Here is a 27,642-nt window from a genome sequence, read left to right on the forward strand (position 1 = left end):
CAAGGAAAAATAGTGTGGCTCCGCCATTTAATGAGATCATGGCTGATCATCCAAATTCAGTACCCCGTCCCTGCTTTCTCCCCATATCCTTTGATCCCTATAGAAACATAGAATGCCCTCAGTGCGTGTGTAACGCTCACTGAACGCCCGATCTGCCAAAGTGCTTCTTGTCACTTATCTCACCGCCTGGAGTTAACAACGACAGGGAGAGCTGGCGTGCAGCACCAGGAAGCCGGCTCCAGGGACGTTCTTTAAAGGGATCAACCCCAATCACTCGCATCTGACAGGTTGAAGTTTCAGTGCCTGTGTGTTAGTTCCTGATACTGCAACAGTTTTATTTAGTGATTTGAAGGTTCTTTGGTATCAGGATTGTTGTGGCAAGTAGAAAAGTGCAAAATTTATTCTTGATTCAATCTACAACACTTGCTAAAAGTCATGGGGACTGTACTGGCAGTCCACCTCGCCCTCCAGGATCTACGGAGGAGGAGGAATAAGACAAGGAACAGGAGGGAGGGAGGGGGCATTCAGACAATCGGGCTTCCGGACGGGCGGTCCATGACCGGCTCATCAGACTCCAATTTGAATGAATGAAACCCCAGATTCCCGTTGCTCACCACATCCCCATCATACCATCCTTGTCTCATGCCATATCACAGCATCCTCCTCCTAGGTGCAAAGGTGAAATGAGGTACCACAAAATATTCCAAATTCTTATGAATAAATTTATGCATATCACACATATCACCTGCATTCTAATAACTAATGACTGTTGTGCCCGCCATAGTTGAATAGCTATCATTGTTTGCAAGGTGTGAGATGTGGGTGAGAGTGCTGGTAGGTAGAGATTGTTGGTGGGTGAGTGCTGGGGGTGTGGTGCATTGAGCAGTGTGTGAAGCTTGTGGTACAGATGGTGGTATGTAGCATTTGTTGAAGCCTTCATTAACCCTGACCACCTATGTGAGATCGTTAAACTTCTTCCTGCACTGAATGTGGGTCCTGGGGACCACAGTGCCGTCCAATGTGGTGTGCCATCTCCCTCCACATATTGCGGCAGACTTGTGGCGAGAGCTTCCTGCCAGTTGGTGGGTACAGGACCAGCTGCCTTCTCTCTGCCGCTAAGACCAATGCCTCCAAAGCTTCATGGGAAAACCTGCGGGCTCTCTTCCTGGGGGGGGGGGGCAATCGGCCATCAGGATTTATAAATAAGTGCTGCAGCATCAATGGACCTCCCCTTTAAGCAGTGAAAAAAGCCTGTGGCAATCATTACTTGTGTTTAGACTACACCCGATATTGGTCCACCTTTTCAGTGTAACGCCAATGAGCTTGGGTTTTTAGACTAGATTTATGGCTTCAATCGTTTTAATGAGGAGTGAGGACGAATTTAGCGTGCAGTGTAGATGATTTTCACCTGGTGCTAATTCACCATTTTTAGTCTAAACACTGCCCATGTCTTGGCTATAAACAAATTTCTAGCCCCATATGATTTTTAAAATGTGTTCTCTGGATGCAGGCGACTTTGGTAAGGCTGTATTTATTGCTCATCCCTAACTGCCCTGAGAGGATGGTAGTGAACCTCCTCCACGAACCACTACAGTCCTTATGGTGATCGATTTATGCTCTAAAACCAAAGTTCTGGAGCGACTGCCTAGGAATAATTACAGAAATAAGAAACACTGGCCTAGAAATTCAGTTAAGGCCCGCCAGCAGGCTAACGCCCAAAAGTTAGCGCTGCGCGCGGAGCCCGTTGCGACCGCCAGAAATTCACTTTTAGCGCCCCAATTCGGAACCGGGCGCTGTTCCAGGGTGTGCCCGCCTCCGCTTGGGGCGTTGAAAGTGAATTTCAGCGCTCCAGCTGCCGCTGCGCCACCTGATGCGGTGCGGCAGGCTGGGGTACTGCAGGCCTCCTCCTTCTCTTAAGGAGGAGCTGCCTGCAGCCGTGAGATCGCCGCTGGATTCTGCCAGCAAATGAGCCCAGCACCACGGAGAAGTGCCGGACTCACGGGAATCAGCCACCAATGCCGCGGGGTGGTGGTGGAGGAGGCCGGGGAGGGAGGTGCGGGCAGGCGGCCGCCGAAAAAGCGGCCGGCCGCACCTCCACCTTAAAGCGCCCCAGTAGCGCAGCAGTACGGCCCCGTTTCACGAACGTTGTTTGCGGCCGCTGCAGAAGAGGCGGCCGCAACTAAATATGGGGTTTGGGCCGGAAGCGGGGCGGTACCGGGGCACTGCGCACACCGATGACGTCATCGGTGTCGGCGCAGCGCTACCGGCTACCGCCGCCATTACCGCAGCGCTGAATATCAGCGCAACCTCTTATACTGGCGCAGAAACCCTCTAAGCGCCAACTGGGCGCAAAGCTTGCAGCGCCCAACTGAATTTCTAGGCCACTATCTATAGTAATAAAACAATTGTTTCCATCTACCCATGAATCCCTGCTTTTGTCCATGGCAAACATGTGACTATTGAGGTCATTCATCTCTTCCATGTGTCAGCCCTGGCTCAGTGGTAGCATGCTCACCTCTGAATTGGAAGGTGAGAGTTCAAGCTCCACTCCAGAGGTTTAAGCACATGACCAGGACAGTACTGAGGGAGCATTGCATTGTCGAAGGTCCAGTCTTTCAGAGGAGACGTTAAACCAATGTGCTGTCTGCCTGCTGTAGGTGGGCATAAAGATCCCACGTCACTATTTGAAGATGATCAGGGGAGTTCACCTGGTGTGCGAGCCAACACTTATCCCTTAAGCAACATCACTAAAGTAGATTATCTGGTCATTTATCACTTTGCTGTGTGAAAATTGGCTGCCATGTCTCCCTACATAACAACAGTGACTGCATTTCAAAAGCAATTCATTGGGCTGTCAACCCATTATGGGACGTCATGAGGACATGATAGAAAAGGCATTATATAAATGCATTTTCTTTCTTTATTTATTAACAGGACAGATCAGATGCTGGGCACGCAGCAGACTTCCAGCATAGCAACAAGCTCCTGGCACTCCTGGCCTCTATTCCTGGGTTCCCTTTCTCAGCCTCAAACCACCTATCCACCTCTCTCTTACTTTAGACTACCAGATGTCCCTTCTCAGGCTTGCAAACTTGGCTGGTATTCTTTTGCGTTTAGAAGGGTGAGGAGTGATCCAGTTGAGGTGTTGAAAATGATAAAAGGATTTGATAGGGTAGATATAGTTAAGCTAATTTCTCTGATGGGGAAATCCAGAACATGGGATACAAAAAACTAGGCCAGTCAGGAGTGAAAGTACATTTTCATACAAAGGTTAGTGAAGATCTGGATTTTCCCTCCCAAAAAAGCTGTGGCTATTGGGTTAATTGAAATTTTCAAAACTAAGATCAACAGATTTTTATTCGGTAAGGACATCAAGGAATATGGATTAAACGTAAGTTAATGGAGTTGCAGTACGGATCAGCCACGATCTAATTGAATGGCGGAGCAAGCTCGAGGGGCTGACTGGCCTACTCCTGGTCCTATGTTACCCCACATACCTACTACAATCTTCACGGACTTTCTCAGGCCACTCTTCAGACTTGTGCCTCGAGTTCTGCGTAGGGTTATTTTAATTTTACCATTAAAAAAAAAAGAACTTTGCACTGGACTCCAGACATGAATCGAAAGACGGTCCAAAAATGTCACTGGAGCCCAGAGCAGGTGAGTGAGGCAAACTAGAATAGGCAGAGGAGCAAAAAATCAGCAGTTCAGAGTCAGGTGAAAGGGAGGCCAAGGGAGCACAGTCGCTGAGAAGTGCAAAAAAAAAGAGCAAAAGCACCCAGAAGAGATTTAGGAGGCAAGAGGAAACAGCAGGAGAGAAGTCAAAAATAGAGGACATCCATCATAATCTATGGTCCAAGCTCCCCACCAACATCAAACGGGTAAAAGAAATACTGGTGCTTGGCAGCGCACCTCAATACAGCATCACCTAGGGGAGGCAGAGGTGGGGGGCGAAGAGATTCATGAACGATACACGAGAAGGTACTTCAGTGCCAAGTACTAAACCCTTTGGCCTAGAAATTCAGTATAGCCACGTTCGGGGCGCTAAAGTTGGGCGGCGGCTAAAGTTTGCGCCCGGCGCAAGTTCGCGCCACCTTCGCCGATATTCAGTCGCATCACCCCAAGAGGTTGCTGCTGCGCTAAAACAGGCGATGCACGACTATCATTAGGCGCTAAGCCGGCGGTCCGGGGCGATACCCCCGAGGGCGGGCGCAGCGCAGGTGCAGCGAGTTGTTGATTGACGGCAGACACTCTGGCGCCGGTCAGCTCTTAAAGGGGGAGGGTGGATTTGTTTGCCTGCCACGCCCTGCACACTGCAGCCCTCAAGCTAGGCCTGACCACTTCTGCTTCATCTGTGCAACGCCCAGGGCTATGGAGAAGGCCAGGGAGAGAGCGCAGCGCTTCAGCGAGGGCGACCTGAGGGTGCTGGTTGGCGGAGTGGAGCGCAGGCGCCATGTTCTGTTCCCTGAAGGTGGCAGGAGGCCGCTGCCCAGCGCCTACCGGAAAGCCTGGAGGGAGGTCTCAAACAGGGTGACTTCCAACAGCGTGGTTGCCAGGACTCCTGTGCAATGCCGGAAAAAGTTCAACGACCTCACTCGGGTTGTCAGGGTGAGTACTCTTTCCAGTGTCCTCCTCATCCCTGCATGTGCACCTCAGTTTATGGGCAAAGGGACCTGAAAGCCCTAATGGCCAGCCCTCATCCAGCAGCTATGGGACTGTCATGAAAATCACTTGCACATTCAGCACTTTACACACTGTACAAGCTATTCCACCATGGGAGGCAGTGCAGCCAAGATCAGGGCTTCACACTCTACTTAGAGGCCGTCCTTACTCTTGCAGGCCAAGGTGGCGCACAACCGTAGGAAGCAACATGAGACCGGGGGAGGCCGTCCTGACGTCAAAGAGCTCTCCGACCTCGACCAGCGTGTGGAGCGCATTATGGCAGGACGGCTGATTGGCCCCGTCGCCAGTGGAGATGCCGACCCTGTTCTGGGCACCAATGGTAAGGGCATCACCTTTTTGACCTCTCTCTTTCCACTTGCGCCTCAGATCAGCATCCTTTGCCACTGTCCGACCAATGCAGTGCATGGCAGCACTCATGCCTCCCTCGCTGCCGCCCTGTCCTCACTCTAAAGCAACTCTTGTGCCTCCCTGCTTTCAGATGGTGAACCGCCAGGTGAGGAGGCGGGCCCTCAAGCTGCCACTGTCAGCGATTCCGAATTCGAGGAGGAGGAAGAGGAAGCCGGCCCATCAGTGCCACCCTCAGCCGCACCAGCCCATGGCGATGAAGGGGACACGTCTTCCCTGGAGGGGAGCCGGGGGGGAAGGGTCAGAGGAGAGTGACGCTCCGGGGCCCAGCGGCCTGCAGCAATGCGGGAGGGGTGGGGAAGCTCGGCGGACTTCTCCCCAGAGGGTGAGTGCGGCCTCCAGTCCTGCGACGGTGAGCGCAGAGGAGGTGCGGCTCCTGGAGGAAATGGCCGTCCAGGCTGAGCGCAGGCACACTGAGCTCATGGCTGCAGTGGCAAGGATGTCTGACTCCATTGAGTCGCTGTCAAGGAGTGTGCAGGAATTCGGAGCAGCACAGGCCAGGAGTCTGCAACAATTCAGTGCAGCACAGGCCAGGAGTCTGGAACAATTCAGTGCAGCACAGGCCAGGAGTCTGCAGGACTTCGCGGCAGCACAGGCGGCTTCTAGCCAAGTGCTCAGTCGTGCCGTTCATTCACTGGCTGGTGTCATGCGGACACAGACCAGGGCCACACTGGCACTAACTGCTGCCACCCTCGCTGGATCGGCCAGGCATCGCCAGGGCACTCGCTGCGCAGCAGCAGCCCAGCAGTCTGTTCTTCAGCGGTTTGCTGCGCATGCTGCAGTGCTGGCCCGTGCGAGTGCCAATGTCTCAGGCGACCAGGGAGTACCTGCGATGTCAGGTTGGCACCATTCCTGCAGCCGACACTGCCACTCCACCATTGCAGCTGCCACGAGCCGCTGGACAGACTGCTGCCGCCCAAGCAGAGTTGGAGCAGTCAGCAGCCGGCCCCTCCAGGGCCAGAGCTGGTGCAGGCCGACCCCCAAGGGCATCTGCCGTCTCGCCATCTGACCCTCAGCAGCCTTCCCCCAGCCTTGCTGCAGCCACTGGGGTCCCATTGAGGAGGAGTTGCAGGGCGGGCAGGGGCCAGTCACGGATGCGAAAGGCATCGCCCTTGCAGGGCAAAAAGTAGAAGGTCTGGCCAAATGCTTTGTGTTTGTTGAAAGGCCGAGACTGGTGTAGTTGTGTTTTTGTAAGGCCGAGACTGGTGTCTCTTTTTTTGGTAAGGCCGAGACTGGTGTATTTCTTTGTTTTGTAAGGCCGAGACTGTTCGTTTTGTGTTTTTGGAGGGGGCTTCTCTCCATTAGTTTGTAATGTGGGAAGGGCAGAGGTTTCCAAGTAATAAATGTTCTTAAATCGCACTGCCTATGCTTTATTTTGCAAGTCCTGGTTGCCCTGCTCCGCTGAGGGCTTGTGGAGCAGCTACATTCATCTGGTGACATTGGCACAAGCCATTCCCTGAGAGGGGGCCTAGAACAGACGTTCAATAAGCCGCCGACGGGCGGCCCTTGCATTTTCTGCCTCCCTCCTGTGCTGGTCCTCCTCCTCCTCCTCCTCCTCAGGTGGTCCTCCAATCTCTGGTGGCAGTGGCTGAGTCCTGCGGATAGCCAGGTTGTGCAGCATGCAGCACACGACCACGAAATGGGAGACTCGCTCCGGCGAATATTGTAGGGCTCCACCGGAACGATCCAGACAGCGGAACCGTTGCTTCAGGACGCCGATTGTTTGCTCAATGATGTTCCTGGTTGCTTGATGGCTGTCATTGTATCCCTCTTCAGCAGGGGTGCTGGGCGCACGGAGCGGGGTCATCAGCCAGGTACACAAAGGATAGCCTTTGTCCCCGAGAAGCCATCCTTGTGGGTGAGGCTGGGCCTGGAACATGTCTGCCACAGAAGTCTGGCGCAGGATGAAGGCATCGTGGCTGCTGCCTGGAAAGCGGGCATTGACAGCTAGGATGAGCTGCCTGTGGTCACACACCAGCTGAACGTTGAGCGAATGGTAGCCCTTCCGGTTGCGGTAATCCTTGGCATTCTCCAGAGGTGCCCGCAAAGCCACATGCGTGCAGTCAATGGCGCCCTGCACCATGGGGAAGCCCGCGAATGCTGCAAAGCCCATTGCACGCTGTTGCTGCTTGGCAAGGGCCATGGAGAAGGAGATGAATTGACGTCTCCTTCTGAAAAGGGCATTGGTCACCTGGCGGATGCAGCAATGCACGGCGAACTGGGAGATGTTGGAAATGTCCCCAGTAGCGGATTGGAAGGAGCCGGTGGCATAGAAGTTGAGAGCCACCGTCACCTTTACTGCCACCGACAGAGACGTCCTGCTCCTCAGATGTGGCTGCAGATCACCGCCAAGCAGGTGGCAGATCTCAGTGACCACCGCCCTTCGGAATCGCAGCCTCCAAACACACTGCTCGTCAGACATGTTCAGATAGGAGAACTGCTGGCGGTATACCCTGGGTGGGTAAGGCCTCCTTTCCCGACGCCTGTTGCCCCCTCTCCGTCTGGCCAGGACTGCCACTCTCTCACGGCGTCTGTGAGCCCTTTGAATGCAATGGAGAAGGCCAGCGTTTGCACCCATTGCAGCCCCCATTATATGTTTGCAAACAATGATATGACACTGAAGGCAAAGACAAGTGGAAAGCTGTGGCCTGAAGCCACAAGTACCTGTCCGAGTGTTGAGCCAAAGCAGAAAGCTCTCTACCTTTGTCTCTCTGCAAAGATCCGTCTCTCAAAAAGGAGTGCTGCAAAATGGCAGCCTTTTCTACTGCAGGAGGTGTGCCCTTTAATTTGCGCCCCCCGCGCCCCGCATCGACTGAGAACCGTTCCCCTCTACCAGTCGCTAGGGGCGCCAGGCGCACAATAGGGCGTCGCCACTGAATTTCCGGTTTGGGGCGCACAAAGGGCATTGCACGAGGAAATGACGTCAGGATCTGCGCGCGCAGCTGAGCGCGCGCAAAGACTTTGCGCCACCGCTAAATCTTGAGTGACGTTGGGGAGAGGCGCAGATCGCGCTGCGCCCGGCCGCTAGCTGCCTAGCGCCCAACATCTCCTCCTCAGGCACTACCGGCTGGCGCAAGCAACTGAATTTCTAGGCCTTTACGTTTTATCTGTGAGTAATGCCACAGGACATCACTTGCAAGAAAATAAGAAAGCATGCAACAAGGAAACATCATTTAGCTCATCAGCCCCTTCCACAGATCATGTACAAACTACCATATTATGGACTCTATCCAATAATTTAATCCCGAGAAAGTTCTGCAAGATTTCTCCTTGTCCGCCAATGAATGTCAAGCAAAATTCCACAATATTTGTCAAAAAACGAAACTCTCCAAAAGATAATTATAGTGACATGGTTTCTTTTACTTTTTGAAGATTAAATCTAAATAAGGTTGCAATGACATTTATATGTATATCCGTCTCATTGCTGATGCTTTCTGCCTACTTAATAGAGAGCGAATACATCAACTGGTCCTAACAATGGTAACTCCGATCAAACACCATACTACAACACTGATCAGATGCCAACACACCATCAGTTTGTGAATGGTTCGCATTAGAACTTGACAAAGCAGTTGGAGTTTTGGATCTGTGGACCTTGGGAAACTATGATGGGAATGGGCACTAGCTGCTGCATATCTGATGACTGGGGCAATTGCGGGGGGGGGGGGGGGGGGAAGAAGAATGCCAGTGTACGTTGGGAAAGGACCTCAGATCTACGACACTGTTACAGGACAGGGCCAATATCATGTCGCCCGAGGACATGCATGTTCTGCAATGATATATTCGAATGTTTTAGCTGTACTTTACCATCATGACTTTGCTGACACATCTCTTAATCCTGTTGTTTGTTGCTTTTTCCTCTATACATACACACACACACAGCAATATCTTTTACCTTACTTTGTAATACTACCGCTGCACATTGTTACTGAAATTAATAAAAAGGATATAAAGGACCAAGGCAATTGTGGTACCTATTACTTTAAAATTTGATTATAACTTTAAATTACTAATGAATACTCCAGGGCATTACAAGTAAAAAAAATAACTTGCCTGATGCATAAAGTGAATCCAGTGTGAATAATTTATCAAAGATGCAATGCTCATCATTTATGGTTACTTGAATATTTACTGTGCACACTATTTCTGAAGATACATGGTCATATGGAAGTCTGCAAATATCTTATACAGAGTGGTATGCCTGTGGACATTATGTCTGTGATTATTAGCTACTCCAGCTGCTTGTTCTCCAGAGTCATTACTCTTTTCTTTCGTAAGGTGCCCATAAGGCATTAATCAACAAACCTGGAAAGGCACCACCTGGAAATTTTCCCGTTTCAGACACAGTTCTGTATTGTTTTTGTTACATTGAGTGTCTTCTCTTCTTCTTCTTAGACAGTCCCTTGGAACCGAGGATGACTTGCTTCCACACAAAAAATGAGTTCAGGTGACTGAGGAGTCTTACGCGGGACCTACAGTCTGTCACAGGTGGGGCAGACGGTGGTTGAAGGGGCGGGTGGGTGGGGTGCTTGGGTTGACGTTGTTTGCGCTTGGCTTCCGCTTGCTCCCAGCGAAAAGACTCGGTGTTCGGCGCCTTCCCGGATGCTTCTCCTCCACTTTGTGTGGTCTTGGGCCAGGGATTCTCAGGTGTCGGTGGGGATGTTGCACTTTTTCAAGGAGGCTTTGAGGGTGTCCTTGAAGCATATTGAAGTGTATTGAAAGGCGACAGACCGTTCCATATCACAAGGCAGAAAATACTGCATTACCGGACAGCATAATTCTTCCTGTACAAATATTCAAAAATCACCCTTGAAATGCTGACGGTCCTGTCATGTCAGATAAGATACCTTCATGAATCCGATTATCGATGTCTTAAACAAACTGATTTACACATTGCACCACAAAACTATGGAAACCCAATAAACAAAATGCACCATCCTATTTACAATACAAACAATAATGCTATTGACTGAACTTGAGACAATGATCTAATCTCAAGGTCAGTAACGAAGCTCAGGCAGTTCACAATGTCCTCTGAAGTCTCCATTTAGATTAGGGCTTTGTGTTTCACTTAGATACAGAATAGAGAATACGTAACGTATCAAGATTCTCTCTCTTGGGTTGTGATGCCAAATGAAATTCTTCGTTAAATTACTGCCACAAAGTTCACTAATAGCCATCTATTATCACATACCGTATAAGTGAAAAGAAAGTCTGTATTTATAGCAATCAATATATAGTACAGGATCTTGCCCTCATTTCTATGCACACACTTCTCCGGATGATTAGGCTATGAAACTCTCACATTTCTGTGTACAAAGATTTCCCAGTAATTCGGTATAGAAAGAACATTTTTGTCTTTTGGCTTACCTGTATTCTTTTCCATTCCCAAGTGATCTGCTGTAATGTTTCATCATATCATAATCCTTTCTTTCTCTAACATGTGTAAGATCACATCTGTCAGCTGAGGTTTACCATTTTGGAAGGCAGCTTGGGCACTAGATTCAGACCGAGATGACCAGAAATTAATTCACCCACAATCTTTCATTGTTACAGGGTGTGGGAACATGCAGCTTTTGAGCTGAAGAGGAAGAAATGGGAACAGATCAAAGAGCAAAGCATCAGGGCTGCTTTGCTCACCTCAAGTTCCCCATATTCCCGCACAGAACCTGTGTGCCCCTACAGCGTACCATTAGGACACAGACTTCCATACTAGACAATACCTTTGAGAACATGGAAGACTGAAATTAAGTTTGAAGAGTGCCTCCTTTTAATAGGAATGAATGTGCATTAGCTAGCCAATTGAATCACCCATTTTAAATTGGCCAATTTCTAATGTTCTCACTGGCAGTTAAATCAGTTAACTATTCAATGAAAGTGAAGTGAGGTTGGGTAAGTGCAAACAAGGAGGGTCGGTGTTGGTTGCAATCTGTGTATGCATTGGTGCAGCTGCTTTTACTACTGAAATGGAGTCTGAAAACTAGTGTGTGGTCAGACCAGGGATCTGGATTCAAATAGGTCTAGTTCACCAGGCCCTTTTTTTTGTGGACTAGAAATTCCTTCTAATTGTGAATTCCATGATCTAGTTTTTCTCTCTGCTCCCTATCCTAAACCTGTTTCTAGTACTTGCACTAAAGTAGAAAAGAAATAAGAGTAAAGAGAGCTCAGAAAAGCAATTAAAGAGAAACAGAAAATGCTGGAATTACACTGAGGTTTGATCAGCATCAGAAAAAGACAATTTAATGTTTTCAAATATAACTTCAGAAATGGATTCTGATGAAGGATTGCACCTGAAATGTTAGCCTATCCTTCAGATTCTGACAGAATGCCAGCATTTTCTGGTTTCATTTCAGGTTTCCATAATTTTCTCCTGAGTAATGGGTTAGCCTTTTCCCCACTTTCCTCGGGAGATGGGAGGCTTGGAAAACTGTAACTGTTGATATTCCTTGAGCATTTATATACAAGCTCAGATGATGAAAAACATGCCATAAACACTCATTTACAGTGAAATGTGTCTGTAAAAACAAAACTATAACATTATTTTCAACAGATAAATCTAATGAGTTACTTAGAATTATGAATGAACTCGGTAAGAAGGTTCAAAATCTACCCATAATAAAATGTACTTTTTTCTACTATCATAGTATCATCTTTAGCTTTCAGCGGATGGTTTAAATAGTCTATGACACGTGGCCGCTAACTCACTACTCTCAATTTGTTTATCTACTTTTTATGCTGCATCTGGTGAACTAGACCTATTTGAATCCAGATCCCTGGTCTGACCACACACTGTAGTTTTCAGACTCCATTTCGGTAGTAAAAGCAGCTGCACCAATGCATACACAGATTGCAACCAACACCGAGCCTTCTTGTTTGCACTTAACCAAGTCTAACAGTTGATCACGATACTTGAAGATGCTGGTACATTTCCTTTTAAGGCAAAGATGGACTCGACGGCCACGACTTTGCCGGCACTCAGAGTGCGGGTTCGGAGGCGGGTCAGCTGTTAAATTCAAAATGACTGACGGCGGGTTAGGAACCCGCCAAGAACCTGCCTCCATGTCAGTTTCCAAAGTGCCGGGTCTGCGATTTCAGAACAGACCAGACACCAAGCGGCGGGAGAGGCATTTAAGATAGTTAACTGCTTGCCAAGTGCTTGTTAACTACTATTTTGCCAGCCTTTTTCTATTTTCCCACATTTTTAATGGGGTTCCCGTCGTTCGGAGACCACGTCAGGTAAGTAGGTCGGGTTCTCTACGTTTCCCCATTGACAGCTGCAAAACAGTTATGAAAGCTACCATTTCACATCTGGTCACTTTCCAATGTCAGAAGTTTGAGCCTTCAGAACTTGGAAGACACTTTTGAGCTGTATGCAGTTTGGAAGTGTTTGGAGTAAACTCTCTATCCACTATCACCTCCTTGGAGCAAGCTCTCTCACCATTGACAGATCGCTTCTGTCATCTCAACTTCAGCTGCCATCTATTCCAGCAACATCGGTGCCCTTGAAAAAATCTCACCTTGGTCCTCTGAATCCCTCCACAATCAGCCCCAACACCAACATCACCAGGCACACCAGCATCAACAACAACCACCTTCTCCCCAATCACCGATGCTGCACAGGACATAGGGCATCAACACCCGACCACATTGCTGCTCGGGAGTCCAGCGATGGAATCACTGTGGCCAGATTTACTTCACTTGACGCTATACACCCTGGCTGCCACATGATGCGCCAGGCTACCACCACCCCACACCAGCACCACAAAACATTCCTACAATGACCAAGCCGTTCCTTTCATACTCATCACCATTGCGGGAGATACCGTTATGTCTCACTATTCACTGCAACTCACAAAAACACTTCTAAAGGTGAGCACAGATCTGTACAGTAAGGCAAAGTGTTGAAAATAAAGATTTCAATGTTTGACAACACATTAACAGAAACTTTACATGAACATTGCATAAGACACCCAAGTGCCTACCCTTGTGTGTTGTTAGTTGGTATGATTGCACTAGGATGAGGGCGAGCGTGAGGGGTGGCTAGTGAGATGGGAAGTGATAATGTAGATAGAGGGATGGTGGACGTGCAAGGTAAGTTGGTGTGAGTAAGGATGTGCAGGAGTAGGGTAGGGAAGGCAGAGTGATGGGATATGATAAGTGGCACAGGTTCAGTGTGGCTTTGCAGTAACGTTTCGTGATCTGAGATCATTGAAAGGTTTTCTCCACTGCAGCCAGGTACTCCTGACGGCATCCCTGCTTTTGCCCTCCTGTGCAATGTGCAACTAGGCTGCGTTGGTGTCCTGGGGAAGTCTCTTCCGCCCATGGGAAGGGAAGAGAACCTCCCTGCATGCTTATGGAGGGAGTCATGCAAGAGCCTGGGTGCAGCCGTGTACCTTTGTGCAGTGCTAGCAGCACCTCAATGCTGCAGAACACGGACAGCACAACTGTCAAATTAAAGTTGGCCATGGTCCCTTTAAGGAAACTGGCTGATGACACGTCCTCAAATGATGTCATCAGACCCGATTTCTATTAATTGGCCGGGAACCCTGCAGGGAAGGCTTAACAAGCCCTATTATCCAAAATTCCTTTTTATAGAGCAGCTGCAGCCAGGAGCGGGACTGGAACCCGCCAACCAACTCTCCCGCCGTGAACCCGCCTCCACTGGGAAAATCCTGCCCGAAGAATCCAACTTTGCCTTAACAGCCAGCATAGGCCCAAGCTCAAACAGATCCAAGTTCCTTTATTGTAGGCTTCAGACTCATTCAAACAGTTGTTTTAACCTCTGCTCTTGCATTGTATGTGCTTGGCCACAGGTTTTGGGGGAGAAATTCGGTATCTCCCCATTTGGGTCGCAATTATTGGCCGGCCATAAAATTTAGCGCCTGGCACTAATTATCGCCTCCAACTGCAAACTTGGCTTCCATCGCCCCTGGAGGTGATTGCAGCGCACCTCTCTTAAGGCGCCAACACCAAGGAGCTACCTCAAAGCGCTGGCGAAGCTCATGTGATGTCAGTCAGCAATGGAACACAGACTCACTGGCGCCGGCCAGTTCTTAAAGGGGAGGGTCGATCTTGCTCTCCAGCCACATCCTGCTCATTGCAACCCTGAATCTCGGCCTGGAGAGACGTGTACATCAAATCTGTTGGAAAGAACAATGGAGAGGCCCAGGGAAAGAGCTCAGAGTGCAGCCCCCATAGTCTCTTCTAAATCGATGCAATGAAGTTCAAATCAAATTGAACCTGCAAAGTGCTGCTCAGTACCCAAAACTCCTTCACACAGCATTGAAACTCTCCAGAAGTGTCTCTCTCTCTCTCAGAATGCGTGGTGCAAAAATGTTGCCGACAAAAAAAGGCAGGTAGCGATCACCTTTAAATAGCGCTCCCCCAGTCCCTTCCCGACTTTAAAACGCTCCCCTCGACCTGTCATTGCTAGCGGCAGGCGGTAAGGCAGGGAGCACCACTCAATATCCGGTCCGGGGCGTTGCACGCTTGTCTGACGTCACGATCTGCGGGCGCAGGAGATTGTGGCGGTAGCGTTTAGCGCCGCCGCAAAATGTCTGGTCAATTTCGTGAGCGGTGCAAACATCGGCGCGCCCGGGCGCTAGTTGCTTTGCGCCCCATTAGCGTCCTCTTAGGGCGCTAACGGGAGGCGCAAAGCAACCAAATTTTTCCCCCTTTAAGTTTTATGTTCCTTTGATCTTAATTGTAGAAACAGTAAGTACTGTGCTAAACAGACACCTGGAAGAGAGCAGAGGAGAGACTCATTTGTGGTTGGGGGCTTTATTTTAGCTGGTCGGATAGAGAGAGAGATAAGAGATTAATTTCAGGCAACTGTAGATTAAAGGTTTTAGACAACTGTGGAGGGGGAAATAAGTTTATTTATTTTAGAGGTAGTTGTGGGAGATGACATTTATCTTAAGAGATAGCAGTGGGAGATAATGTTTACTTTAGAAATTATTGTGGGTGGGGGACAGGTTTTATTTTTAGCTTATACTGGGTTTGTCAGAGGCTATTTTTAAGTACTGTGTGTAAAACATTCATTCATTCATTCCCCCCCAAAAGTGAGAGAAGTATTTTTAAACTGGTGAGCCCACAAGGTATGTGGCAGGATGACTCAACACATTTTCCCTCCCTTTTCATACGCTTGCTGTACCATGACTCCTCCCACTCAAAGCACGACTGGAAAAGAGGAAATCACCTTATAGAGGGATTGTCAGGGGTTGAGGGGGAACCACTACATGCAACAGCAACCAACTCTACAGCTTACCTCAATGTCCAATCGCACAAAAATACAACCAGCCATCAACTTCTGAAGGAGCCAAATACGAGAGTGGCTGGCCAGAGCAGGGGTTTTGTACCTGGCTTGTGGTAATGTAACTGCTCCATATAACGTAAGCGAAAGTTCACCATCATCCATAGCAACAAGATGACTTCTGAAACAATTTTTTTACTCGTGCCTCACCATTCTGACAAAGAGCCCCCTCTGCCACCCCATGCGGCCAAAGATGGGTGTGCCTGAATTTCTGGGCCAATATGTGGGATTTTCTCCAAAAGCTTGCCACAAATAGTCAACTTCGAGCACTATAAGCTCACAGTGTTATGTTAAGTCTGAGTGATTGGTCGAGTAGTGCAAAACTCTGAGTTTGAGAAATAAGACTAACATTATATCTCTCAGCTTATAAACTAAAAACATACATTATAATTGCTAAGAGTGAAAATATTACTGATTTCTGTATTACTAATCCTATCAAGCTTTCCTGGAAAGGTGGCCTTTCTTGTTGAATGAATATGGTGTGTCATGACCTCTTGCTGGAAACTGATTCTCTCTTCCTATCTTTAAATTTTTAATATACTAGCCATACCAAAGTTTTACAGTAGCCAACTGCAAATTCTTTGCTAGACAAAAACTCATTGACACATCAATGACATGAAGCAAACCAGCAGCTGACGTTTGCACCAACATTCACCGTTAGATCAGTATGGAGCCGATTCTGCGATCCACCACATCCAATGGGGAGCTATGCTCTTGTGGCGACCTGGCTCTCTAGTGGTGGAAAATCACGTTCTGCATGCCCACAACTTGCCTTGGTGGACTCTCTGCGGGCATACACATGACCCCGATTGTGATTTTAGGACTCAGCTGGGCGGAGCGGCATCGTTCACCGTCTAGCCAAAGAGGAGTCGAAAGGCAAGTTGTAATTTATTTTTGTGGGGCTCGGAGGAGCACGGCAGGTGCTCGAGACCCGAGTGGCAAGAACCAATGGCACCAGCACCTCTTTGTATGCCCTTCTATTTCAACTCTTACCTGGTTTAGTCACTAGGAGACTGATGGAGAGAGTGAAGCCTTTTTACATGCAATGAGTTACAATGCACAAGAGCATTGCAGGAAGCAATTTCCTCCTGAGCCAGTTCTCTTTCCTCATGATAATCTAATTTATCCTTTTGAGGAAGTCCAAGTGTAAATGCTAACCGAGACTGGGATCCAACCTTGTGTGTCTCCGTGCAAAATCTAACAGTCTAAGGTTGTAGCTCATGAACAAAAACAAAAACCAAACACCTCTTTGCTGGCTTATGTCTTTGTCCATATTGGGAAAAGGGTAGCAAAGTGGTTAGGTGTAGAATCCTTTCACTTTTAGGATCTGGGTTTTAATCTAGACCAGACTAATGAGTTGAAAGTCTCCCTTCTCTGGCATCTGCAAGGGTCCCATGTGAAACAGGTTTGAGTAGTCTCTCTCAACTCAGTTCTTAGGCTGGGTACACAGCACAGATTTTCCATTTCTAGCACCACCACTCATTCTGATGAGCACCAAAAATTTCTGCAAAACCCCCTTTTTTGATTATCTCTGTTACAGTCAGTGAAATAAAATTCAGTATAATTGCCGTATGAGTTTTTATTTTATAGAATGACTTCACTCTGATGAAATCTTGGAAATCTTCCATTCATCTGAAATGAACCTATGGTGATCGATTTCAAACTGCCATTAATAACAGGAACAGAATGTAATTCCAGAAACAAAGAAGAAATCCTCTTCTATCACCTTCATTTTGTAAAACCAGTAAGAGATTACTTTCTGTGTCCGTTTATGCTGACTATTTTCATAGTTCAGGACATTGCTGCATTTGACACACTCCTACGCATGGAGGCAGAGGGTATGGCTGAGGTACTAAATGAATCTGCCTTTACCAAGGAAGAATATGCTGTCAAAGTCAGTGAAAGAGGAAGTAGTTGAGATACTGGATGGGATAAAAATTGATAAGGAGGAGGTACTAGAAAGGCTGGCTGTACTTAAAGTAGATAAATCAGCAGGACCAGATGGGGTGCATCCTAGGATGCTGAGGGAAGTAAAGATGGAAATTGCAGAGGTACTGGCCATAATCTCCCAATCCTCCTTAGATACGGGGGGGGGGGGGGGGGCGGGTGCCAGAGGACTAGAGAATGGCAAATGTTATACCCTTGTTCAAAAAAGGGTGCAAGGATAAACCCAGCAACTACAGGCCAATCAGTTTAACCTCGGTAATGGGGAAGCTTTTAGAAACGATAATCCGGGACAAAATTAACAGTCACTTAGACAAGTGTAGATTAATTAAGGAAAGCCAGCATGGATTTATTAAAGGCAAATCATGTTTAATTAACTTGATTGAGTTTTTTGATGAGGTAACAGAGAGAGGGTTGATGAGAGCAATGCGGTTGACGTGGTGTACATGGACTTCCAAAAGGCGTTTGATAATGTGCCACATAATAGGCTTGCCAGCAAAGCTGAAGTCCATGGAATAAAAGGGACAGTGGCAGCATGGATACGGAACTGGCTAAGTGACAGGAAACAGAGTAGCGGTGAACGGTTGTTTATCGGACTGGAGGAAGGTACACAGTGGTGTTCCCCAGGGTTCGTACTAGGACCACTGCTTTTCTTGATATATATTAATGACTTGGACTTGGGTGTACAGGGTACAATTTCAAAATTTGCAGATGACAAAAACAAAAGTTGGAAGCATAGTGAACAGTGAGTTGGATAGTGATAGACTTCAAGGGGACATAGACAGGCTGGTGGAATGGGTGGACACATGGCAGATGAAATTTAATGCAGGAAAGTGCAAAATGATACACCTTGGTAGGAAGAATGAGAAGAGGCAATATAAACTAAGGGGTTGCATGAACAGAGAGACCTGGGGGTATACGTGCACAAATCATTGAAGGTGGCAGGGCAGGTTGAGAAAGTGGTTAAAAAAGCGTTTGGGATCCTGGGCTTCATAAATAGAGGCAGAGTATAAAAGCAAGGAAGTTATGATGAACCTTTATAAAACACTGGTTCAGCCTCAACTGGAGTATTGCGTCCAATTATGGTCACCACACTTTAGGAAGGATGTGAAGGCCTTAGAGAGGGTGCAGAAAAGATTTACAAGAATGGTTCCAGGGATGAAGGACTTTAGTTACGTGGACAGACTGGAGAAGCCGGGATTGTTCTCCTTGGGGCAGAGAAGGTTAAAAGGAGATTTGACAGAGGTGTTCAAAATCATGAGGGGTCTAGACAGAGCAGATAGAGAGAAACTGTTCCCATTGGCAGAGGGGTCGAGAACCAGAGGACACAGATTTAAGGTGATTGGCAGAAGAACCAAAAGGTGACACGAGGAAAATCTTTTTTACGCAGCTAGTGGTTAGGATCTGGAATGCACTGCCTGAAAGGGTGGTGGAGGCAAATTCAATTGTGGCTTTCAAAAGGGAATTGGACAAGTACCTGAAGGAAAAACATTTGCAAGGCTACGGGAAAAGTGCGGGGAAGTGGGACTAGCTGAAGTGTTCTTTCAGAGAGCCGGCACAGGCTCGACGGGCCGAATGGCCTCCTTCTGTGCCTCCTCCTATGATTCTAACTGTATGAGTTAAAGCACACACACTTTTGGCCAGGAACTGTGCAACACTGACCTCATAACAAAACACAATACAGTACATGATCTCCAATAATGAGATAAAGTACAATGCGCCTGAATTTGTGATCGGAGGCTTCCCGCGGGTGGATGCCTCCGGTCATCAAAAAATCTACGCATTTACCTGGTGGTCCGGGAGATACGGAGGCTTGCGATCCTGAGCCTCTCCTGGAAGAAATGCGTAGAGGCCCACGTATCCCAGGGGCACTTGCGAACCGCATGCGCCCCGGGATACATGGGCCAGACAACCAATGAAAGAAGTGAATCCCCATTCATACTTATGGGAGTTCTGTATGTACGGAACTGTATGAAGTATGAAGGGGGATGACTTAAAAATACACAAACACATGAAATAAATTTTAAAAAACATTACAAATATAAAATTAGTTAAAATGCCATTTAATTAAATATTTTAAACAAAAACTACATTTTTTGAAAGAAAAATTGATATGTTTTAATGGCGCTAAAAATAAACGTACCTTATTGGACAGGGTTTTTAATGCATAAATGAGTGATAAAATTTTATTTTTCTATTTTTTAAAAACTCTTATGCTGGTAAAAGCAGGCCTTATGCCAGGCGTAAGAATGCCACGGACTTTCAGCGGGTGGAAGTTGAGCAAATAGCGCAACTCTCCACCCGCGGAGGCCTTTTTCCCGGGGATGCAGAGGATCTGTCAAGAAGATTCTTGACAGATCACAAGTGCCGGGTTTCAGCACATGCGCTTCACATGCCTGAACCCGGAACTTGTGCAGCCACTACGGGCGCATACACACCTCGTACGCACACGTAGGGGGGGGTCGCAAAATACGGGCCAATGTCTTTTTCACGCAACTGGAGCAATGCTTTTTACCAAAATAAAAACAGAAAATGGTGGTAAATGCACAGCATATGAAAGAGAAAGAAAGGTTAATGTTTTGGAGTGATTCATCAGAATTTTATCACCTGTTAACCTGGCCATCTCCTGCAGATGCTAATGGAACTGCTGGACATTTCAGGTTTCTAATCAGTTGTTCTTTCTCCTTTTGTTTTCGGAATTTATAGCGGACTCTTATTATACCAGTTTGAAACAATCATATTAATCCCACACGTTGTGGAATGTAAATCATTCACCTGGTACCAGAGAGAATCTAACTCTAAGCCACTCATTCCACAAACCCACAGAAGAGTGCTACAAAAATCCCTAATTACAGCACATAAGCTTTATTGCCTGTATAAAAATCCATTGTTATGATGAATTTCAAATACCAAAATGTTCTTGGATTTAACGATTGATTATCGTATTGATTACAAGTTAATAAAAAAAAATGAAAACGGGAAAATAAAGTGGTTGGTAATGAAATCTCCTGGTTTACGTCAGACAATTTACCCCCAAGGAGCTGTGAAACATATGCAAAAATGCTTTTGGAGAGTTGATTATACAATGAGATTGATTTCTGAAATTAACATGAAGAAACTGTCAACTAACCAGGGGAGAAAGTATTGATTTTTACATATTAAAGCCACATGCGTAGCACTTATTTTCTGAGGTTCTGTGATTACAATAAAATACTAAATTAAACTGCATCTGATTCAAGTGACATACAGCCCATAATTTCAGATTTCTTGAATGTCTTCTGTACTGCAAACTATCCAAACACTCCTCTCAGTGCAGAGTTGGCACCATTCAAGGCAAACTGAGCACTTACTTTCAACAGTAAACACAAATACTCAGTCAATTCAAACAACAACTTGTATTTATTGCATCTTCAGCATCGTAAAACGTCCCAAGGCGTTTCACAGGAACTTTATCAAACAAAATTCGACACCAAGCCACATAAGGAGATATTAGGGCAGATTTGGTCAAAGAGGTAGGTTTTAAGGAGTGACTTAAAGGAGGAAAGAGAGGTAGAGAGGCGGAGAGGTTTAGGGAGGGAATTCCAGAGCTTAGGGCCTTGGCAGCTGAAGGCACGGCGGGGTGATGGAAATCAGGGTTGTGCTCGAGGCCAGAATTGGAGGAGCAGAGATTTTGGAGGGTTGTAGGGCTGGAAGAGGTCACAGAGATAGGGAGTGGCGAGGCCATGGAGGGATGTGAAAACAAGGATGAGAATTTTAAAATTGAGACAAACGTACATCCCAACATCGTAGTTGCTTACAAAAGAGGCTTGCTGTAATATTCACAGTTAACTACACGCTATTTTTATGCTGTCTGCAAATTTTGAGATTGTGATTCCTTTACCCAAGTCCAGATCATTTACATATATATTAAAGAGGAATAGTCCCAATAATGACCCCTGTATAAATCCCCCTAGTCCAAGAAACATGCATTAACCACAACTCTTTTCGGTGGGGGTGGGGCATTTTTTTTTGACAGGGTCTCCTGCCCAAAAGTCAGCCTGGTCGACTGGCTTGGCTTCCAGTCAGGCAGGGAGCACTCTGGAGCAGGCCACAGCCTCAGGTAGGGAGCTTGCATCAGCTAGCGGGAGTGTGGGCGAGGGGCGACTGATGCCCGACTCCGTGGCGGGGGCGGGCGTCCGATCTCCGACCACTATTGCGCTTTTATTCCAACCAGGCCGGCTGGCTACTGGGCAACAAGGGCTTTGCCCTGGGCTGCCCGCTACCTGTCCCACTTCCGTTAAACCTACAAGTGGGCGGGTTGGAGATTTAAAAAATAATTTTTACATCTCACCCAACCCACCCATATTTGGGGGTTATAATTCACCCCATTGTGCATATAAGCATTGAGGATTATTGAAAATCAGGACATCCTGCAGGAGTTCCTCAGGGCAGTGTTCTAGGCCCAACCATCTTCAGCTGCTTCATCAATAACCTTCCCTCCAATATAAGGTCAGAAGTGGGGATGTTCACTAATGATTATAGTGTTAAGTTCCATTTGCAATCCTCACATAATGAAGCAGTCCATGCCCGAATGCAGCAAGACCTGGATGACATTCAGGCTTGGGCTGATGTGTGGCGCGAATGTTACCTGCCACTTAAGTGTCTGGCAATGACTGTCTCCAACTAGCGAGAGTCTAACCAATACCCCTTGACATTCAACGGCATTACCATCGCCGAATCCCCCACCATCAACATCCCGGGGGTCACCATTGACCAGCAACTTAACTGGACCAGCTACATAAATACAGTGGCCACAAGAGCAGGTCAGAGGCTGGGTATTTTGTGCCGTGTGTCTTACCTCCTAACTCCCCAAAATCTTTCCACCAAAGCCTTTCCACCATCTACAAGGCACAAGTCAGGAGTGTGATGGAATACTCTCCACTTGCCTGGATGAGTGCAGCTCCAACAACACTCAAGAAGCTCGACACCATCCAGGTCAAAGCAGCTCGCTTGATTGGTACCCCATCCACCACCTTAAATATTCACTCCCTCCACCACCGGCACACCATGGCTGCAGTGTGTACCATCTGCAAGATGCGCTGCAGCAACTTGCCAAGGCTTCTTGGGCAGCACCTCCCAAACCCGCGACCTCTACCACCTAGAAGGACAAGGGCAGCAGGTGCATGGGAACACCATCACCTACAAGTTTACCTCCAAGTCACACACCATTCTGAATTGGAAGTATATCGCTGATCCTTCATCGTCACTGGGTCAAAATCCTGGAACTCCCTACCTAACAGCACTGTGGGAGTACCTTCACCAGACGGACTGCAGCGGTTCAAGGTGGCAGCTCACCACCACCTTCTCAAGGGCAATTAGGGATGGGCAATAAATGCTGACCTTGACAACGATGCTCACATCCCATAAACAAATAAAAAAACATGGAAGTGGCTTTGGAATTTCATTATCACTTTTACAAGAACAATGTTTTTTAAAAATCTACTGATGAAACTGCACAGCAATAGGCACAATCAGGCCAACTGGTACAGTAACTATATAGTAACTACTTTCACAGAAAAAATAAGTTACTCATTACAAGTATCCCTTTCTGGAAAAGTCTAAGCCTCAGTAACAGCAATCAGATAATTCAGCACTCCATTTTCTTTTAGGGAGGGTACAATAGTCATATATCTGATTAGCTCTATTGATTGTAGAAAATCTTTGGTTTTGCGTATTACACCCTCCCAATTCTTGACAACAAGCAACCTTGATACGCACCTTGGATTGGCTGGTATTTCTTTAGCATCTTGTTCTCAACTGAATGAAGTTCTTCCTTCACTGGACCATGTAAGGGGTCATTCCTCCAGCAGGTTTGTTTATTCTGGCCCTAAGCTCTGTCTTACTCCCTTGGCTTCCCGCTATGCTTTCAGTCTTCTTCATCGCACCAGCAGCCTTTGTTCCTCTCATCCCCAGCCTTTTTAAGGATCTCCCCATCCGCGATCTCACAAATCCCAACAACCATCTCCATTGCATACACCTCACACTTCAGCCCATTAGCAATTAATTCTTCCAGTAATGGTTTGTTATCTTCTGTGAACTTTATTGCTCCCTGCAATGGTGAAATTTCTGTCTGTTATCGATTTTTCAGTTCCTGTTCACTATCGAGTAACCTCTGAAGAATAGCCTTAATCTAGGAAATCAATGAAAGCACTACCAGCCAGTACATCAAGTAATGTCGGTAACAATGACTCAGACTTCTTCTTTTTCTTCATGCTATTATAACCCCTGGCTATTTCACAACATGGTATAAACAAATGAAATCCTTAGACAACTTGGATATAAAATGTTTTTCCCAATTGGTTAAAAAAAATGAATTTTTAAAAAATTCCTTCATTCTTATGTCATCTATTGAATAAAACACTACTATTATAATGCAGATTTGTGCTTGGTCAGCTACATGAATGCCAGTGCTATTTGGTTCAACGTTTGAATTTTTAAAAAAATCCCGGACTTTCTTTTGCATGTAATAACAAAAGTCTCTTCGCTTATGACTGGCGCTATTATGAATGAAAGCTTTCTTCTTTTTTTCCCCCAAAGAAACAAGTATTGGAGGAATGCCTTGCGGATAATATTGTAAAGGTATTATGAAATGCTTTAAAAGACATTTTTTGACAACCTAATCTTCTGACTCATAACCAGAAAAGTGGTTCTTTCTTCAAGGGCAAAACTAAAACCATTATTCCCTGGTGAATATCCATTTATCTTTTGTAAATCACATCTTTCTGTGCTCACTAAAGTTCTCCAGACAACTTTAATTCTAGTATGTTAGCATACTAGTAAGACAACACATTATAGTTGAGCTATCAAGGGGTTTTAGATAACTGATCAGGACATTTGATTTGTGCTTTAATAACTTACTCTGCTTATATTTTCTTCCTGCTGAAATTTTCAGTTTGAATGACAGCTTATTTGTTTACTTTATACAATAGAACACCAAGCTCCGCTAATGGATCAGTGGGCATACTTTCCATTGTGGAACTGAGCCATACCAACCAGAAAAGTCCCAGGTTCGATCCCCACTCTGTGCTGCGTCATCTCAGCTGGGATGGCTATAGAGATGCTAGATTGGTCTCAGCGTCCCTTTGCTATGGAGGGGAAACTCAGCCTGGGTTCTGATCACTATTCGGTTAACCGTTGAAAATAAGCATGTCAGATGACGTAAGGGTCAGATGCAATCCCTTCCATAAATGAATAGCCTGCTGATGTAGAGGAGTTTAATTTCCTCTGGCGGCACAGTGGCTGCCTGGTTAGTATAAAATCCCATTGGTGCTTTTTTTTAGTGCAGTCATTAACCCATTTATTTTAAACAGGTTTATTGAAGATTTTACAATGACCAACCCCCGATAGGAGTATGCTTTGGAGCTCATTATTACCAATGCATTTTATAGAGGAAAGGCGGCTAATAAAAGACAATAGCAAAAGCCCACTGTGCTGTCCACCTAGATGAGTCCTGCAAATAGTGGACTGGTTAGGACTCCACTGATTACTCCCAATTGGACAAATACTAGGAATTGAGAGTTGGCCAAACTGATACATCTGCTATCTCCACTTAACCCATCAATGTTTTTTATAGGTGGGATTACTAGCACAGGATCAGTATTTGAGTCAGGTGCTGTACTTAAAAAGGGGGAAAGTACATTCTTATGTTATGCCTTTTGTGCATTTAATTTTCTGCCAATTTTCTCTCTTCCTCTCCTGAAGGCACTGACTACCTGCTGGGGTACAATTCCACGTACACCAGCTATCCTCCAGTACCTCACCCAAGTGGCTATTATTCATGTGAGAGCCTCAACGATTAGTGTTTGTAGACTGTTTGACCTTAGGAAAGTACAGTACCACATTTGAAGTAATCATAATTGACCCAACATCCACACACGCACATTTCCAGCAGGGTTACCGGGCAGCAGTCAGGAATGGGAACCCTGAATGATCTTCCACTCCCTAACTCAGAGCCACTGAGACAAATCGTAGCAAGCCCGTTATCCTGGTTGAGGTCAGTTAATTTGCCATAAATCCTGAATTGCAACTGAGCCGTCTTTCAGAGTGTGGTTAGAAATTATATTATTGCTCTTAGTTATGACTGATGAGAACATGGAGATCCTGACCCAAAGGTCTGAGTTCCCAGATTTGCAGATAATGAAGGACCCCAGTATTTTTAAATTAATCAATCAAAATTTCATGACTTGAAAAACACACACATGCACCAAATTACAGAAGCTGTTAAATTTACAGCATGGACAGCAATCTCTGTGTTCTTTCTTTCACTGCTGCTACACTCAACTAATTCTTTAGTTAAAAAGAGATAATTTGTAAAGGGAAGGACTGTCAAAATGGAGTATTTATTCCATTGTATGTCTCTATTGAAATTCTGTAGAATAATAATCATTAGTTAAATAGCTGCTCCTTAAAGCTCAGAGGATCACTGTTTTAGCTAACTTGAAGTAAATGGACATGTGGCATCTGGCTGGAGTTAATTCCTTAACGGCATGTGATCAGTAGCCACCTTTAATGGTCACATCCTTAATCTTTTTTAAACACGAGTCATCACTGACCCTGTTTTGTAACCCACCTTGAAATAATTATTTCCATTAATGTCCTGTACAATCACCTTTCAACGATGTTGGCAGTTTTAGATTCACTAACAGAACCATAGGTATAACAATTATGTCAAAAATCCTCAGGCATAAATTGTACTATGTTAGAGAAATATTTCTGCTGTTGTAATACCAGGGAATTACAAAAGTGCTGTACAGTACAATACCAGTTTAGTTTCCTTAAAGCTGGCTCAGTTAATAATATCAATGTGTCATATCTTCCCTCCATTATTAAATACAGGACTTGTGAGTAAGCATTGTGGGCATTAAATATGTGTACAAGACATAACTAACAACTTATGCATTTGTGTGGTAGTTTATATCTCACCATCTAAGAGCAATAACAGCTCCATAAAACAAACAGTCTGTTGAAATTCCATTATTTCTCTGCCCAAAGTGTAATTTCAAAAAATCAGTTCAATAGTGGAATAGCCCAGCATGCTGCCTAACTGTGTTGCCACCACTGGGATTGGCAGAAGCCCCGGAGAAATGGCATAAACAGCCATTTTCAGCTGCTTCTCCGGGGGTTCTGCCATAACTTTGGTGGGAGACTGGGACAACCCCTGTGGAAATTCAGGGCCTATGTGTTCCTACTGGTCGAGGCTGACGCTAGCAAGTGTAATACAACTACATGGGCTAATTCAATCAGAATCACAAGAATTCAGCTCTGAACAACAAGCTTATATTATTATTGCACAAGCTTTCCCAACAGTACCCATCCCAATATTCCAGGTCAAATTAGCACTTCTTCCCTAATTACAAACTGCTTTTACATTCTAGCCATCAGGCAATAATACCCCTTACCCAGTTTTACGTATTAATAAATAATACTCCTTATTAAATTTGTAAATCATTTATTATTCTCATTATTAAGCTTATAGATTCAGTTTTTGAATGGATTTCCAGATTCTCAGTAGATAATGCCTTCCACTGCTGCCGACAAATCACTGTGTAGAAAGAAAGACTTGCATTTATATAGCACCTTTCATGACCTCAAAGCGCTTTAAAGCCGATTAAGTTGTTTTGAACTGTAGTCACTGTTGTAGTGTAGGAAATGTGACAGCCAACTTAGGCATGGCAAAGTCCCACAATGAAATAAATTACCAGATCATCTGTTTTTTCAGGTGTTGGTTGAGGGATAAACTAGGAGAATTCCCCTGCTCTTCTTCAAATAGTGCTATAGGATCTTTTACAACCACCTAGGTAAGCTCCCAGCTAGTTATTACACTGCTGGGTGTGGTTCATGTAGCCCCGTAATCAACCACCAGTTTCTGCACTAGATAAGTCTTCAGTAATTGTCTCTTTTGGTTCAGCTGGAATATCCTGGACTTCTGGGATGGGTAAACTCCACCTCCTCCCGTTGGTTTGACTGATGAGATCCTTCCCCTCCTCCAGCATCCTAATCAGTCATTTTTTTTTTACAAAATCCAATGATCCACGTGTACATGCCAGATTTTCACTTCAACCTGAACTGAATAAGTCAAAGGTCCCAGTTCCTTTACTATTACACCTTCTAGACACTTCTCTATTTTTTTCTCTCCAATTTTTCACTTGCATGATATACCACAACATTACAACAGTGACTACTCTACAAAACTACTTCATTAGCTATGAAGCACTTTGGGACACCCCAAGGTGTGAAAGGCGCTTTATAACTGCAAGTCT

At 46.0% G+C, this 27,642-nt stretch overlaps 1 protein-coding gene across 3 annotated transcripts in view; it reads right to left on the reverse strand.

Moving 5' to 3' along the window:
• LOC147112788 (transcription regulator protein BACH2-like) overlaps positions 1 to 27,642 on the reverse strand; it is a 372,148-nt gene that overhangs the window by 90,258 nt on the left and 254,248 nt on the right. Inside the window, exon 1 of one of the 3 annotated variants that reach the window (XM_085997406.1) lies at positions 10,459 to 10,992. The exons of the other annotated variants lie outside the window; for them this stretch is intronic. The gene's annotated coding sequence lies outside the window, so the exon portion shown is untranslated. Of the gene's footprint in view, positions 1 to 10,458; positions 10,993 to 27,642 lie in introns of those variants that run through there. 3 annotated transcript variants of the gene reach the window in all.

This window comes from Somniosus microcephalus, chromosome 9, assembly GCF_052327205.1.
Source record: "Somniosus microcephalus isolate GS21.2 chromosome 9, FLI_Smic_1.0, whole genome shotgun sequence".
NCBI classification, from domain to species: domain Eukaryota; kingdom Metazoa; phylum Chordata; class Chondrichthyes; order Squaliformes; family Somniosidae; genus Somniosus; species Somniosus microcephalus.